The sequence below is a fragment of the Otolemur garnettii genome, unplaced genomic scaffold (assembly GCF_000181295.1).
Source record: "Otolemur garnettii isolate 467f Iridium unplaced genomic scaffold, OtoGar3 scaffold00162, whole genome shotgun sequence".
Classification (NCBI taxonomy): domain Eukaryota; kingdom Metazoa; phylum Chordata; class Mammalia; order Primates; family Galagidae; genus Otolemur; species Otolemur garnettii.
The window spans coordinates 4,041,775-4,053,061 of NW_003852557.1; positions in this window are offsets into that span (position 1 = coordinate 4,041,775).

The window sequence follows — 11,287 nt, forward strand, 5'->3', positions numbered from 1 at the left end:
CCAACTTGCGTATAGACAGACACAAGACCATGTCCCATTCTCCCCACTTCTTTGCTTTGTGAACACTGCACCTGCATAAAGCAGCAATAAAGCAATAAAATGTTTTAATAAATACATTTCCCTTGGGCTCTTGGGCTCAACCGATCCTCTTCCTTCAGCCTCCCAAGTAGCTGGGACTATAGGCATGCACCATCATGCCCAACTAGTTTTTCTAGTTTTAGTGGAGATGGGGGTCTCACTCTTGCTCAGGCTGGTCTCCAACTCCTAAGCTCAGGGAACCCACCCACTTCCGCCTCCCAGACTGCTAGGATTGCAGGAGTGAGCCACTGCACCCAGCCCATATTCTTAAATTTAATATTAGAAGCATTGAACATTTTATATTTCTCTCAAAAAGCTAGATTAGCTATTATTGTTATCATTCCTTTCTTTTGGTCTGCTAACTCTTTTTCTCCACTGATATATTTTGTCTTCACTCGTCTATATATTCTATATTCTCATGACGGGGGAAGGAAACAAGAAGATTAGTTCACATGAAGCTTCTTTCTTTCTTTCTTTCTTTCTTTCTTTCTTTTTTGAGACAGAGTTTCACTTTGCCACCCTCTGTAGAGTGCTGTAGCGTCACTGCTCACAGCAACCTCTAGCTCTTAGGCTTAGGCGATTCTCTTGTCTCAGCCTCCTGATTAGCTGGGACTACAGGCACCGCCACAATGCCCAGCTATTTTTTTGTTGCAGTTTGGCGGGGGCCAAGTTTGTACCCACCACCCTTGATATGTGGGGCCAGCACCCTACTCACTGAGCCACAGGTGTCGCCCAGGTGACGCTTCTATGGTAAGCTACTGTATTTCCTCATTTGTTTTAGTTTTTTTGAGACAGGGTCTCCCTCTGTCACTCAGGCTAGAATACAGCAGCAGCATCATAGCTCACTGCAACCTCAACCTTCTGGGCTCAAGTGAGCCTCCTGCCTCAGCCTCCACACAGAGGAGCTATTTTTTTCCTCTTTTTATCTAATAAAGGGTCTTGCTCTTTCTTAGGTTATAGCTCAAGTGATCCATCCATCTTGGCCTCCCAGAGAGCTAGGATCACAGGTGTGAGCCACCACACCCAGCTGATTTTACATTGTTATTATAAAAGTGAAGATGGCTTCTTGACCATAAAGGACAGAAAATCTTTTGGAAAAAAAATTTAATATAGTTTTCTTATTCAGGAGGAAATATGATTTTATGATAAAATGAGAACAAAATTAAAAATAAATGTTGAAACCTAAAAACAGGGTAACTGGGGTTGTCCATCTTTCCATGTTTTGTTTTGAGACAGAGTCTCAAGCTTTCTCCCTCCGCAGAGAGCCATGGTGTCACAGCTCACAGCAACCTCCAACTCTTGGGCTTAAGCAATTCTCTTGCCTCAGCCTCCCAAGTACCTGGGACTATAAGTACCTGCCACAATGCCCAGCTATTTTTTGTTGCAGTCATTGTTGTTTAGCTGGCCTGGTCTGGGTTTGAACCCGGCAGCTTCGGTGTATGTGACCGGTACCGTAACCAGTGTGCTACAGGCGCCAAGTCAGTTTTTGTTATTTCTTCTCTCTAAAATGCCATCTCCTGTCCTACCCTCCAAGCCCCCAGCATACTTTTTGCCTCCTAGGAAACAGTCATTTATGTTTCAAGATAAATCATCTGATCTTTGGTGCCTGAGTCTGAGGTGAAATTGACCATTCAGCATTACTTAATTGATTCCCAAACCCCTTCTGTGGCAGGCACTGGTGGCTTTGTGGATTCCTTCACCCTCTGGCAGGGCATCTGCCGTGCTTTCTCATCCTGCTTTGTCTGAGTCATACCTAGCTCCCGCCTCTTCCTTCGATTAGGAAGTGAACGCCAGAGGGCAGAGGGCAAGGGTCATGACGCTCATTTGATTAGGAAGCAAACACCAGAGGGCAGAGGGCAGGGGGCAGGGGTCACGACGCTCATTTCTCTGTATTTCCACCCACGTAGTTATGGGATAAGGGGTCTAGTAAATCACTAAGTAACTGCTGAGCTCAGGGAAGGAGCTCAAGGGAGGATGGAAATGATATTTTAAAATGGTGGAAATAAATGAATGAAAAGGGGAATGAATTGATAATTAAACAGAGACAAAGAGGGCAAGAGGAGAGTAAGCCATATTCTGGGGAAGTGGAAACTTTGAGTCTTCAGTAACTTAGTAGCTTAGAGGGCAGGAGAGTCACTTTCCCGATGAGACCATGGCAGGGAACACTATCAGCGACGGTGGGACAGCTACGCTGGGTGTCAAACGCTGTCTCAAGGGCTCTTGGTGTGCTGACTCATTTAGATGGCCCAAACAGCCTTAGGACCCGACCACTAGCCTTGAGGCACAAAGAGGTCCCACAGCCTGGCCAGGGTCACACAGCTAATAAGCAAATGAAGGAGGCAGACTTTGAACCCAGGCCCCAAGCTTTGTTGTTTTAACCGTATGCTCTACAGTCTGTGTTTGGGGAATGAAGTGTGAAGAGCTGGTATGTACAGAAATAATAACATCCTCAAGTGTGGACAAGTTCAATGTGGCTGTCTGAAAAGAAAGGCTTTACCAAATCACAGGATAGACTTGAGTCATTCTCTTTGCTCATCTCACACACACACATACACACTCACTGGCACGCTTTCCTTTTAACCCTTGTCCCCCAAGTCAATCTCTCCTACAAGTTGCAAGCTTCATCAGGAATGTACCAATCCCCCACTTCACGATACAATATATTCCTGACAGTTTGAATTGGACTGAAGACCATTCCGAGCTTCTTACCTTAAACGGTGGCTTTATCCTCAAAGAGGGTGACGAGGAAGTGGCAAGTGAGACAGAGTCCCCACTTCCTCAGCCGGGCAGCACCTCTGTGCAGAGAGAATTGAAAGTCTATGGGTCTGTCCTCAGTGTCCCCCAGTCAGCCTCACACCATGGTGCTTTTCTTCTCTAGCAGGGCAGGATCCCCAAAATGAAGAGTAGGTCCCCTTGTCCAGTGGGCCCCCGGGGCACTTTGCTGCATCACCACCAGGCGGATGGAGGGCTGGGCGTCCAGAGCGGCCTCGGGAGCGTACTCCTTGCTGGGGTCCTTGCCTCGGCAGTCGTACAGCACACAGGAGATGAGGAAAACCAGGAGCAAGATGACGTAGCTGGCGACGAGAATGATGAGGTTCAAGGTGACAGGGTCTATCTCCAGGTAGAACTCCATCATCTTGCTCCCTGTGGGGGACGGGAAGGGTCTAGAGAAAGGCAGTCACAGCCGGCTCGGGCATTGCAGGGAGCCAACCCTAGCTCGTCGGAATAGCCACATTGGCTCTGGAGTAAAAATACATTAATCCTCCCTGCTCCAGGAGACCTTGTGGATTAGAGCTGCTCGGTTTAATAACTTAAGCTCTTGCTGTTAATACCACAGCCACCAAAACACAGAAGCTGTTTCTCTTCAATTCACCTACAGAGAGAGTGTGTGTTCTTGTGTTATGGAATCATGGTTGAGCGTTCACATAATTCATTGTCCAGACAGACAGTTTGGTGAGCAAACGTGCCTTTAACAGGCACACCAAGATGACATTTAAAAAACTGGATTGTCTTGGAAAACTTGTGAAGTGTGATTCTTTTCATATAAGAATGGAGTGATTAGGTCATTGGGGGTCCAACCTCGTTGCTTTTTTGCTGCATATTTTAAGAAGAATGGTCAAAAAGATGGAGACTTTACCTCTTTTACGTTTACATGGATGGAGCTGGAATATATCCTACTTAGTAAAGTATCTCAAGAATGGAAGAAAAAATATCCCATGTACTCAGTACTATTATGAAACCAATTTACAATCACTCACACTTTCATATGAAGAATCGATCACAACTATGGCCCAAGATGAAGGAGGGAGGAGGGGGGAAATGAGAAGGGTGGGAGAGGTCAGATCGAGGGAGGGTGAATGGTGGGATCACACCAATGCAAGGGTACATGTCGGATCTATTAGTATAGAGTATAAATGTCTTAACACAACAACTAAACGAGATGAGGTTTATATTAACCCGTGTGATATAAGCATTCCTAATTCTATATGAAATCATGTACCCCATTAATGTATACATGATCTATATGTTTATGATTTAAACAAAATAATGAATAAAAACTACATTGATGGAGAAAAAAAAAAAAAGGGTTGTCTTGAGCCACACAGTGAATACATCAACACTAATGAAAGTCGACAAGCAAAAAAAGGTCCATGCCTACTTTTTGCAATACCTGACACCACGGATTAGCCAGGCAGTCCTCTAATAATCCGCATGTGGCCTGTGGGCTGCTGGTTGGGCACCTCTTACTAACAAGCTGAAGATATCAGCACCCGATGGTTTCACACGCACTTCATTGGTTGTTATTTTTTTATTCACTAATTCAAAAATACATCGAGGCACTGCCCATGTTTTGGGCCCTATGCTAAGCGATAGGGCTATGGCAATGGTAGGAAGGCTGTTAAACAAATCTTTGCTCAAGTCACCATTTAAAACCAGTGGAAATTAGTTTATAAAGGACCAGTCAAGAATAATAAGAGAGTGTGCCTCTGTGTAGGTTAAAAAAGAAAAAAAAAAAACTTCCATGAGGAAGCAACATTCAACCCGTAGCCTGAAGGATAATTGGGATTTAGCTAAGGGAGGAGAGGTAGGGTGAGTTCTTCTAGACATACGGAACAGCATATGTGAAGACCAGAGCAGAAAGTAGCCCGGACAATTATAGGAACTGACACAAGCTCAGCATGCCTGGAACATGGGAAGAGAATGGAGGGCTCAAGGTGACAGAGATAGGAAGGGGCCAGACCGCACAGGCACTTGGGAGCCACAGTAGATACTTTAATCCTAGAGCAATGAGCTGCCACTGAAGGGTGCTGTGCAGGGGCGGGACACAATTGAATTTGCATTTCAAACAAATCCCCTTGGCTGCTGTGTGGATGCAGCAAGACCAACAAATTGAAGGAAAGATCAGATATAGATCAGAATGCAGTTACTTAATCCTTGACTTACAAGTCATTACCCTGCCTCAGTTGTAGTCTTGTCCCGATAGTCCTTTATGGGGCCAATCTCACAGGTGTCTGACCTGTGCAGTTGCGCAAAGGTCCCCTGCTCGGAAGGGCCCCATGCTTGGTTTAATGCTCTGCTGTCGCTATCTTGAAATTCTTACTGGTAAATTTTGCACTGGGCCCCACAAATTACGTATTTGGATTTGGTCTCAGAGATGCATTTCCAGCCTGACGTGACATCACTTGCCATTTCTACAATAGTAAATGGGACTGTTCTGCTAGTTAACGGCCAGAGGTCTGCTGATTTCTCAGTGCTGAGCTTTAATGGGCTAGTAGTCTCCTGCCTGCCTCCTTTATGCCCCTGCTTCCATGGGATCCTGAGGATTTGGGGATGCTGTCGGAGGGGGTTCTTATTCATATGGAGATCTTTTTCCAAATAATACAGATGTATTCCACGATTCTGTGGTTCCGGACTAACCTGTGGAATTACACTCAAGAAGATGACTGGTTCTCTAACACCAAAGATATAAGACCAACCTCATTAGAATCAACTGGGCTTCTTATGAATATAGATACCTAGATGACTCCTAGATCTATTGAGTTAGAACATTTGGGGTTAGAGACTGGGAATGTACATTAATAAAATCTTCATGGATAACTGGCATGATAGAGAACATGGAGAAGGAAGTGTGAAAGAAAGGGGTCACTATGTGGTCATTTGGGGGGGCTTTGTCCGTTTGCCAAGAAATAAGCATAGGACGCATTCAATGATTCAATGCAGAATTCAACACTGTCCAAGCTTCTGAGTCTAACAGATTTCAGAGAATTAATTTTGTGAAGAGGAAGTCCTTTTCCCGGTTGTAATTCACATTTACCAAGCTCATAGGAGACTGAGGCTAAAAATAGAATACCAATGTATTAAACTACTGTGAAAAATAGAAACTGTCATAAAGTTGGAAATGTTTTTATGTTTAAAAGGATGTAATTTTTTCTCCCTGGAGGCAGATCTATGGGAAAAGACTGTTTATAATTGGGAAGTTTCTTCGTAAGCACGGAATCACACAGCAAAGGATGAGCTGTCTGTTGTGTCTGTAAGTCACAAGCAATGCACCAGACTGAAGCAAGGCTTCCGGCACCAGATGAGGACTTTCTTTTGCCTGCTTTGCACTCTAGATTCCTGACTTCTTTTTCTTTTGAGACAGAGTCTCACTTTGTCACTCTGGGTAGAGTGCTTCTTAGCTCACGGCAACCTCAAACTCTCGGGCTCAAGTGATTCTCTTGCGTCAGTCTCCCAAGTAACTGGGATTACAGGCGCCTGCCACAACACCCAGCTATTTCTTAGACATGGGGTTTCACTCTCGCTCAGGCTGGTCTCAAACTGCTGAGCTCAAGCAATCTACCTGCCTTGGCCTCCTGGAGTGCTGGGATTACAGGTGTAAGCCACTGTGCCTGGCCCCTTGATTCCTGACTTCTATAGTAAATTGAATCTATATAGCCCAATCCCTCCCTGTAACTATAATAAAGGAGTGTGTTGTTTGGTGATTTTAAATAGATGACATGAAATTGACTCTGAAAGAAGGATGACATACAGTTTAGTCCACATTAAATTAAACTGAAATTTGTGCAACACATCTGCTGTATTGAGTGGATCTTTCACTTGAGATCTAGGCTCCTCCATGCAATGGTGATAACCCTAATCGTAGTGGTTGATCCGGTCTGGCCTCTCTTCTTGGGCCGCCCCAGCGCTGCTGGCATCTGTGGTGTCCCACAATGTTTTATTCAAGGCTATTGTTTTTGATTCCAGTATCTTATTACTATTTGCAGAGTTTTTTGTCTCTGTGTTTCCCCGGGCTGCAAGTTCATTTCGAGTCCAGTCTCATGAAGGTTTTGCTCCCCTGCAATGTCTTCTGTCAATGCCGGCTGCTTGTTTGATTTAATTAACCCCGGATGACTGCTTTATTCACATTGCAGCCAACCTCACCCATCTTTCCTACTTTTGCCAATCTTTAAGGAACTTTCCTCTTGTGCCATCTAGTGGCCAAAAGCATGGGCTGCTTAAAAAAGGAAAAAAAGAAACTGGCAATGGGCAAACTGGGATGGCCATCACCAGTCAGCAGGACAAGGTGACACCGGCAATAACAATGGACTGCATCTCAGAGCAACCCCTTGAAGTAGTCAGGACATACCAATTCCTTCTTTTTTTTGGGAGGGGGACAAAGTTTCACTATATCTCCGTCAGTAGAGTGCTGTGGCATCCCAGCTCACAGCAATCTCGAACTCTTGGGCTTAAGTCATTCTCTTGCCTCAGCCTCCCAAGTAGCTGGGACTATAGGCGCCCACCACAACGCCTGGCTATTTTTTGGCTGTAGTTGTCATTGTTGTTTTAGCAAGTCTGGGCCGGGCTCGAACCTATCAGGCTTGCTTAGTGTATGTGGCTGGTGCCCTAACCACTGAACTACGGTGCTGAGCCCAATTCCTTCCTTTATTACAAACATGAATTGTGCACTTACCATGCAGGGTGCTAGGCACTTTGGAGCTTGAGGAGGTGACGTACACTGAAATTACACTATCTGCCCAACCTTAGAGAGCTCAGCTGAAAAGAAGAATTATCAACCTCAGTTGAGGCTCAGAGAAGCAGGGGAATTCTAATGAGCTCTTCTCATTCCTTCTTTCCTTTTCACCCTTTAATCTGTTATTTTCTACAGCCTGAAATAGAAATCAAATATTGGTATGGCATACCCTGTGCTATGGGGCATTCAATACTCCTTGACTCATTCCATGGGTTGTCAATCGTATACACACTTATTTACAGTATCATCGTCCATTTTGACGGATGTCCTGGAACATTGCATAATAATGCCAGATAAATATGTGCTTCATATAAACACATTTCTAGGTAATCACAGTTTATTACTTAAAATCCTAAAAGTCTTTTTTTTTGTTTGAGACAGAGCCTCGCTTTGTCTCCTTGATAGAGTGCCATGGAGCTGGCGTCACAGCTCACAGCAACCTCAAACTCTTGGGCTCAAGCAATCTTCTTGCCTCAGCCTCCCAAGTAGCTGGGACTACAGGTGCCTGGCACAATACCCAGCTATTTTTAGAGATGGGGGTCTCTCTTGTTCAGGCTGGTCCCAAACACCTGAGCTAAGGTAATCCACCAGCCTCAGCCTTTTAGAGTGCTAGGATTACAGGTGTGAGCCACTGAGCTCACCTTATGCCAAAAGACTTATTGCAGTGTTATGTTTCAGTAACTTTATTAATTTATTTAAGGCAGAGTCTCATTTTGTCACCCTTGGTAGAGTGCCATGGCGTCTTAGCTCACAGCAACCTCAAATTATTGGGCTCAAGCAATTCTCTTGCCTCAGCCTCCTGAGTAGTTATTTTTTAGAGACAAGGTCTTGCTCTGGCTCATGCTGGTCTCGAACCTGTGAGCTCAGACAATCCACCCACCTCAGCCTCCGAGAGTGCTAGGATTACAGGCATCATCCACCATGCCCAGCCCAGGTTTTAGTAACTTTAGAGGTAAAAGTCAGCCCACCAGTTGTAATCAGGTAGGTGTCTCATCCAGGAGCCTCTGGAGAAATAGTGTCCTATTTTGTCACAGAACAATTTCAAAATTTTCTTTCCTCTTATACTGGATGGAATATTGTTGCCCCCAAATTCACATGCCCTTGGAACCTCAGAATGTACAGCCTTATTTGGAAGTAGGGTCTGTATAGATCTTAACTGTAGTCAGTTAAGATGTATAAGTAGGGTCTATATAGATGTAATTAGTTAAGATTAGTTATTCTGGATAAGGATGGGCCCTGAGTCCAATAACTGGTGTCCTTCATAAGCCATGTAAACACACAGAGACACACAGAGAGGAGACAGCAAGGGAGGCAGAGACAGAGATCTCGATGTGGTATTTTGTTACAGCAGTGCTGGGAAACTAATACGTATATATGCCACGTAAGTGGAGATAAAACCAGAATGGCTTGGAGCAAACTATGAGGTGTATACAGGTTTTTTTGGTCTTCTTTTAGGAACCTCCTTTAGGTTCTTTTGGCACCTGCCCTTTATAGACCTGAGCTTGGTTCCTGGCTCCTTCTTCTTATGCATGGTTCCATGAAGAAAATGCACAAGAACACTACTGTATGTACAAATTACTTCCATAAAAAATAAAGACCTCCAGTTTAACATGGCGCCTAGCTAGACGTCCCTGATGTTGCCTTTTACATCTTCCCAGTAAAATTCCTCAGAAGGGACAGGAAAAAATAGGAAAACCCACAAAACAAGGAAAAACCATGTTGCGAGGGATTAAATTTTTAAAATGTCAAGGCCTCGCTTCTCCTCCCCCAGAATGATTTGAGCCCCTTTCTCTTCTCCTTCATCATCTAGAATTTCTAAGGGTGCCAACTCTCAGGAAAGATACAGTCTGGACAAGTCAAATTCATCATTCTTGAACTCCTCTGTGGACGTCTGTAGATTAATACTGAAGCCCACAGACTTAGACACGGGCATTGAGGAAAGCACAAAGGCCATTTTTAGAATTCTACAATAATGGCTCTGTGTATTAAGAGAGAGAAGCATGAAGTTTATATAATAGGCAAAAATATACATTAAAGAGAAAGTGAAGAATGTGAGTGGCCTGCTTACTCTCATGATGATAAGAGCTGAAAAGGGAATTCCAAGGGGAGGGAACAAGGGCTTAGATGTTAGTGTGTCTCCAAGAAGACCTTCCTCTTCCTCCACATCCTGTCTAAGAGGGGAAGGGCTATAGAATCTCCAGAGTCAGGCTTGGGCTCTGATTCCATAGTATATTGCTGGAAACCCAGGACCTATGTGACACTGAGCAGTACTGTGCTGGGGCACTGGAGAACAATGTCTGAGAAAGGTGGCCAACTAGACAAACCATGGCCACCTCACCACCAAAGGCGTGTTGAGATGGTGCAGAGAAAACACCCAGAGCTCTCTAGTCTCTGAGCTGAGACTGAGCTAGAAGCATTAGAGGTGTCTGGTCAAGGTTCAAGGTTGAACCCACCTGGAGGTGTCTGGTCAAAGGGTCAAGGTTCTTTTTACCAAGGGCATATGGGGATATCCCTTAGTGATGTGGATGACTGAGGGAAAGCAGATTGGGAGGGTGAACCAGAAGTTCTCCTTACAGTTAAATTTGAGCTGCTGGGAAGACGACTGGATGGCTGAGTCTAGATCTTAGTGGAAAAGTCAGTGTTGCAAATACATTTTAGAGCTACCAGTAAAAAGGGAGTGTTTACGGTCATGGAACTGGGTGAGAGGATCTGGAAGAAAGCGTAGGGAAGAGAAGAGGAATAAGAACAGGGCTTAGTATTTCAACATTCACACGCTACACAGAGGAGAAGGGTCCAGCCAATGAGAAGGAGAAGTGGTCAGGGAGGTGAGAGGATAAGAGCAGAACATGGTATCATGGAAATCCAGGGAAAAGTGGGTGTCTCAGTCCATGTTGTGCTGCTGCAATGGAATACACAAGAGAATTTATACAGAACAGAAATGTATTGGGCTTGTGGTTCTGGAGGCTGAGGAGTCCAAGCCTGAGGGGCCAGGTTCTGGTGAGGATCTTGTGAGTCATTTCCTGGTTTGAGACAGAGGGCAAGAGAATAAACACACATGTGGGAGAGAAGGCTGCTCATCTTTGGGTCAGGAACCCACCCCTGAGATAAGTAACCCCCTGCCACCATAACAGCATTAATCCATTCACAGACCTCATGATGCAGTTACCCCTTAAAGGACCCACCTCTCAACACTGTTGCATGGGGGCTTAAGTTTCCAACACTTGTGGCCCAGGGGGACACGTTCAAACCACAGCAATGGGTTTAACAAAGGAAGTGGCCAACTGGGTTAAAAGCTGCTAATCGATTCAGTCATGTGAGAATACAGAATTGACTGTCAGTTTTGAGGCCTTGCTAAAAACCAAAGGAGTTTTTCATAGAAAGGGTGATATGAGGAAAGCACCAAAAAGTAGGTTGAGAAATGAACAGAAAGGTAAGAAGGTAGTGAAAGTAAGTAAAGAAAATTTTGAAGAGTTTGGCTATGAAAGATTGCAAAGCCATGGGCTGTAGCTGGAGGGCCAGGTGAACATAAAAGAAGTTTTGTTTGTTTTTGTTTTTAGGTGAGTGATAATAAAGTGTTATGTGAGCCCATGGGAATCATCCAGTTGTGAAAGGGAAATTGATAATACAAGAGAGAAAAGAACAATTGTAGAAGCAAGTTCTTTGAGCAGGGATGAGATCCAGGGTAAACATGGAAAGATG